Consider the following 6,678-nt stretch of genomic DNA (forward strand, 5'->3'; position numbering starts at 1 on the left):
CCAAGTCAGCAAGCTTGACCACCCGATCCCGTTAGTCGCCTCTTACGACAGGCATGGGTTACTGAAGGCACATTCTAACCCGGACCTTCACGGGTCCCGATCGGAATTAAGTAAGAGCGGTATTTTTTAGGTGTATTCAAGGTAACCTACTAAAATGGTTTGAAAGTTATTTGAATGATTGAACCCAGAGAGTTGTAACTAATGGACACACATCAAATCCGAGACCAGCATTAGCAGGCGTCCCTCAAGGATCAGTCTTAGGACCCTTAATTTTTATAATATATATTAATGATATTGTAGATGGTACTGATAGTAATATTGGATGACAGGTCATTTTTACCTGATACACTAAAACTATGGAATTCACTAAGTCCTGAAATTCAAAATATTGATACCTTATCCCGATTAAACAAATCGTTGAGCAGACGTAATAAGAAGACTGTTACCTTTGACATAAACTATGGATCAAGAATATGCCAAATTATAATTCTCGCCTCAGGCTCCGTTGTAGTGATTTGAGCGCCGATAGCTTTCACGGGTGTAGGGCAATTCCTCACCAGGTCAGTGGGACGGACAAAATCCCAACCGGACAAAATCCCACAAAGACAAAATCCCATAGGACAAAATTTCGTTGGACAAAGTCCCACACCAAAATGTCTTATACAAATTCACATTTATATATCAGTTATATAGACAGTTATTTGAATTTTTATTGTCATAAACATTTCGGTTTAACCTTCTAGTCTAACGGGAGTCGGCATCATCATATTGAAAACATTAGCTTAGCTATTAGAAATTGCGACACTGTTGTATCATAAAAATCAAATAAAGACAAATGCGAACTTAAATATTATTCATATGGAACAAAAAAGTTATAATGTTTTGCACACAATATTAAGATATATGACGAGTGCATTTAGAATAAATATTTACAATATGACGCATCATGTCAATGTGGCCATGGATGTGAGAATGTTTTTCATTACTTCCTTGAATGTCCATTGTATACTACTCAAAGACAAACTGTTACCATCTTTAGAAAGTATTGTTGAAATTAGAACACTGATTGGTATTAATCGTATCTTACATGGCAATGCAGGTGTCTCATTTACTGCAAATCAGAATGTTTTGAAATATGTACATATCTATATCTCTCCAACGAAACGTTTTCTCAGTTAATTTCTGTTGTACATATGCTATTATTGGGAGGGGGTCTTTTCTATCTATAAACACAATCAAACCTCTCAGTGACAAACCTGTTTTCTTATTCGATAGTAATTGATAGTAAAATCAATTTTGAGAAAAGAAATCATTTATCATTTAATCACAACAAAGTTCTATTTACCCACAATCAAACTTCTCAGTAACGAACCTGTTTCAGGCTCACCCTGCTCTACTCACTAGAGCGTAGACTGTTCCATTATACCCGTAGGTGTTACCCTAATTAACCTTCTAGTTCAGTGTTGGGCAGAAGTCAGTGAGACATTTGTTACATGTGTATATGCAATCTTGTCACGTAAAAATCAGCCTGTGTATGAAGAAATGCTTAGAGCTGTTTCTGATAGATGTGATGATCTTGGTGTCAGTGCCGATCCCACTATTGTTGTTGCTGATGTTGAGCAGGCGGCAAAACCCTATGTTAAGTCTGTCTTTGGCCAGCAAGTAACCACTCAAGCTTAAGGTTGTTTCTTTCATTTAAAAATATACCAGGATGATGCATTATGTTATGAGATTGCATTGAATCATGTTGTTAGAGCTTATCATCAATACTGCTAATTTTTAAGGAAAAATAAAAACTTCTAAAAAAATAAATTGTATTGTCATTTGTCATTAGGCAAGATTGTGCAGACATTTTGTCCTATGGGATTTTGTCCTACCCTCCTAGGTCATTATCCCATCTGCCATTTCCAAACCTGACCATTTCCCCAGGCAAGAATATTATTCCCTTTACATTTCCCCACCTCAATGTAAACACCTCCCCAAACTGATGAGTTCATTAGTGCATCTGAAGGGAACTGTGTTTGGGTGGTTATTAGCAGCTGAATAGTGGGAGAAATGCCCAACACATCTATTTCATTTTTTAAAAATTTTCCATTTTTCATTTTATCTTATCTACTTTATTTATTTACTTTTTTTATTGATTGATTGATTGATTGATTGAATTATCTTTTTTTAAATTATTTATTTATTTATTTTATTATTATTGTTTTTATTTATTTTTTTATTATTATTAATTTATTAATTTTATTTTATTTTATTTTATTTATTTATTTTATTTATTTTTTTTGGGGGGGGGAGGGTGTGTGTGTGTGTGTGTATGTTTGACAGTAGACCACCAGCAGAAATTTCAAAGACTATGTGCTTCATATGCGGGGTGTGTTAAAAGTATCGGGAAATTTATTAACCCAAATGCCACTAAGATCCGCCTGAATATTAAAGAATGTAACTTATTTTACAGCACTTTATGTTCATTCCAGGGGCGGCGGGGTAGTCTAGTGGTTAAAGCGTTCGCTCGTCACGCCGAAGACCCGGGTTCGATTCCCCACATGGGTACATTGTGTGAAGTCCATTTCTGGTGTCCCTCGCCGTTATGTTGCTGGAATATTGCTAAAAGCGGCGTAAAACCATACTCACTCACTTATTCATTCCTATTTTTGATTGACATAATATCTACAGCCCCTCGTGCTCATGTTGGTCATCCAGTCGAAAATGCTGTACATTTTTTCTGCAATAAATTCAGACAAAAAAAATCATCTTCCTATTTAAAGGGATTTAGTATTAACACGGTACTACGTGGCTGTTCAAATTATTGAAACCTATTCATGATTACATAAAAAATCTGGTCGATTTGATATTAAATTTTCATAAATACTTTGATACTGACTGCCAAACAAACGAATCGTTATTCATGCATTATCCTTATCTTGATCGCGCATAAATAACAATTGAATCAATAATGTGTCGTCTGTTTCTGTATTTACCCAATTCATTCATGACTTGTATATTTTTATGAATAAAAATATGTTTAAATCAAATGAGATGACATCAGATATGTTAATTTATGTTGAATTGTTGATGTGTTTTATTTACGTATTTATAATACGACTTATTTAAAACCAGAAAAATCCCCGACAAGCACGACAGTTTCTCCTGAACCTTGTCAAAAGGTCCTCGGTAAAAACGAACAGGTAAAGAAATCCTAGATTTGCCTAGGTCAAAAAGTCCTCCTGAAAAGTGTTCACTATTAATTTTCTTCAGAAAAATAATGATTTACAAAAACAATTCTTTCCTTGTCACACATGTAACACATGTAACTTAGGTATTATGACATAATGATGTATTGAATTGTTATAAAAATTATACGAAATAAGGTCACATAAGTATTGGGATGCAAATACTTACGAGTACATTGAACAGAACTTACTGGACTTGCGACTACATTTCCATACAATCTTGGTCTTTCGAGTTGCGAGTTTGGTGTAGTACATATGACCATCTACGACCAGATTGTTCATGGTCAAAAATATTCGAGCAATTCATGCAAGAATGTGTGTCAGTAAGAGAATAGTTAGAAAACCAATTTACTAAAGACACCTAAACAACACAAGTGTTTTTACTGATGTTATGTACCGGCATAACCGCATCAAAACAGCAAGAACACATACACAATAACAGTAGAATCTAGGGCTGGGACGGGTAGCCCGGATACCCGGGAGGGGTGGGCAAAGAGTTAGACCCGGGAACCCATCACATTACCCTGACCCGCTTTGATCACGTGACATATACATGTAAAGTTTGTTGAACGCGTTTGTTATTATTTTTTTTACAACGAGATGGTTGTCTTATGTTCGAGATTGTGAGCAAAACTTTCACTGAAAACTCAACTGTCATGTAAACATGTAAAAGACCCAGGAACGCTGACATCCGCATCAAATAACGGGTACCCGGGTCGGGTCGGGTAACAGAGGGTGGGGTACCCGGGTAGGAAATGTGGACCCGTCCCAGCCCCAGTAGCATCCATGAATCAACTATATCTTTACAGTTTGGGCGTTTAGGGAAGACTGTGACAAAGGGAGAAGTTCATGATGATTATTTGGAGATTTAACGTGCGCTTTCCTACATAATGGTTATTTCACACACGAGCCCGACAGGCCATTTAGAGGCCATAGAAAGATGGGTGATTATGACTGAAAGTTATGGCAACCTGAAGGGGGCGTTAGTGTTGCATAGTTAAATTTGTATGAATTTTGAATTTGGAAATTTGCCAAAAGTTGTAGGGGGCATGAGCTATGGGATGGTTTGGTATTTGTTAGATTTGCGACATAAAAGGCCAGTTTTGACAAGAAATATGCCTACGGTTTTGAAGGTTTGGGTGTTATTTAGTAGACTTAGGAGTGTTTGCAGTGATAGGTGTGTACTTGTCCAGTGAACTCTGGAGAAGGCGTTACTGACCCTTAACTACCGACAGATGTCGTGAGTTTCAGCCAATGGGAACTGGCGCTGAATATGAATGAGCCGTAAAGGTACGTTTCTAAAAATATTGAAAACAGTCATTCTGCAGTAAGGGGATGCACATATATATCTTGATGCGTTTATTGCGGTAAAACATCAGATGAGGTGAGGTGAAATTGGGTTTAACGTCGTGCTGGAGAATATTTCGCTCATATGACGACGTGCATGCGTGTGTATGTGTAGGTGCGGCTGCTTGTACTAGCCCAGACTGAAGCTGGTTTTATAGTGCTAGCCCACTGAGATACCATGCCGCAGTGAAGCATGAATACCCCACTCAGACACATTATACTGACTCCGAGCCGACCAGTCCTTGTTGTACCCATTAATGCCGAGCGCCAGGCAGGGACCAACAAGTACCATATTATAACGTCTTTTGGTATGACGCGGTCGGGGATAGAACCCGCGACCTTCCGCTCTCCGGGCGGACGTTCTAACCATTACACCACTTACAAAACACGTTGGCATCATGTATCTTTTGCCGGGTTCGATTCCCCACATGGGTACAATGAGTGAAGCCCATTTCTGGCGTCCCCCCGCCGTGATATAGCTGGAATATTGCTAAAAGCGGCGTAAAACTAAACTCACTCACTCACTCTTGTATCTTTTGAGGGCTGATCTATGACGGTGCCAGACCCAGTAATAACTTGTTTAAAAGTAACTGTATAATCTGAATGATTTCTTGTGTTTTTCATGATGTTGGTACGTGATACTGGTACGTGATCTGACTGATTTCATTTCTTTTTCATGATGCTGGTACGAAGTGTATCAGACCCGCGAAGATCCGGGTTAGAATTGATCTTCAGTAACCCATGCTTGTCGTAAGAGGCGACTAACGGGATCGGGTGGTCAGGCTCGCTGACTTGGTTGACACATGTCATCGGTTCCCAATTGCGCTGCTCATGCTGTTGATCAATGGATTGTCTGGTCCAGACTCGATTATTGACAGACCGCCGCCATATAGCTGGAATATTGCTGAATGCGGCGTAAAACTGAACTCACTAACCCACTCACTCACTACAAGTGTATCAGCGGGTGTAACATCATAAACAACTCATAGGAACAGAATATGGACAAACAAAAGCTTCATCTCAGAACATTTCAGACAATTATAGTTGTATAATATAGTTGTTAACAAAATAATTTTGTCCGAACCCGAAGATGACACTCAGGTGAACATTGTTCTTTCCATACGCCATACTTACTTTGGCGAGAAGTCATCTGGGGCACTGAGACTGTAGCAGCATACAGCCATGGGTCTGAACAGGATCCCTTGTTACTTACTGAATGTGTACGAAAGTACCTTTGAAACATTTCTCCACTATTAGATTGTTAGTACGTCTATATCTGAAACGACTATGTATATTACTGTGTCCTACGTTGATACACCGTGAATGTAGAGTCGACAGAACAAATGGTGAGAAACTCAGTAAGGCAGGTAAAGCATGCACTTGAGGATATCTACCAGTCAAGCATCAACGGACAGTTTAAACACACATGCTGATGGGACTGGTAAAATAAGACGCATGGGTTAATAGGCACATTTAGGAAGGTATTCAATGACGAATTCTAATATGAAATATTATCTCACAGTTTGCGTATGCTACGAATGGACCTCAACTGACATTCGTAATTTGGCATTTACACTTGACGACCTTTTTTGTTTGTCTTTAAATCCTTTGAACTTTCTGCTCAACAAGGGAGGGGGAGGGTTACCATCCCGAATTCGAACCTCCACAGCACAGATCCCCAACACCTCTTACTCGTCTCCTTTACATGGATGACATCGAGCTCCTTGCCAAAGGTGATACCAGTTTGAAAGAACAGGTTCTCCCTGTCGAGTTCTTTTCTTATGATATTGGCATGACATTTTGACTAATGTAATACTCTGCATGTGAAACGTGGCAAGGTAAATAATGATAGATCGGTCAGGTTACAAGGGGAAGGAGTTATTGAGCATCTTGTGCAAGATCAGGCCTACACTTATCTGGGAATGCAAGTTGACGACAAGCCGAGTATAAACCTCGCTTAAGAAAATCTGGAGCTCAGAGCTAAATGCTCGAAACAAGGTCAAAGCCACCAATACGTTTGTTGTGCCAGTCCTTTCCTATTCCTTTTGAGTATGGACAAAACAAGACAACAGTTTTGCACATATTTATTTATCGGATG

Source organism: Haliotis rubra, unplaced genomic scaffold (genome assembly GCF_003918875.1).
Source record: "Haliotis rubra isolate DU_JTF1 unplaced genomic scaffold, ASM391887v1 Scf665, whole genome shotgun sequence".
In the NCBI taxonomy this organism is placed as follows: domain Eukaryota; kingdom Metazoa; phylum Mollusca; class Gastropoda; order Lepetellida; family Haliotidae; genus Haliotis; species Haliotis rubra.